Source organism: Bison bison, unplaced genomic scaffold (genome assembly GCF_000754665.1).
Source record: "Bison bison bison isolate TAMUID 2011002044 unplaced genomic scaffold, Bison_UMD1.0 scf7180017858535, whole genome shotgun sequence".
In the NCBI taxonomy this organism is placed as follows: domain Eukaryota; kingdom Metazoa; phylum Chordata; class Mammalia; order Artiodactyla; family Bovidae; genus Bison; species Bison bison.
Window position 1 is genome coordinate 1 of NW_011489107.1, and position 403 is coordinate 403.

Genomic DNA, 403 nt, shown 5'->3' on the forward strand with positions numbered 1-403 from the left:
ATTTCCTTCTCCAATGCATGCATGCCTGCCAAGTCGCTTCAGTTGTGTCCGACTCTGTGCGACCCCATAGACGGCAGCCCACCAGGCTCCTCTCTCCCTGGGTTTCTCCACTCGAGAATACTGGAGTGGATTGCCAATTCCTTCTCCACTTTCTGCTGCTGCTGCTAAGTCACGTTAGTCGTGTCCGACTCTGTGCGACCCCATAGACGGCAGCCCACCAGGCTCCCCAGTCCCTGGGATTCTCCAGGCAAGAACACTGGAGTGGGTTGCCATTTCCTTCTCCAATGATGAAAGTGAAAAGTGAAAGCGAAGACACTCAGTCGTGTCCAATTCACAGCGACCCCAGAGACTGCAGCACCAGGCTCCTCCGTCCATGGGATTTTCCAGGCAAGAGTACTGGAGT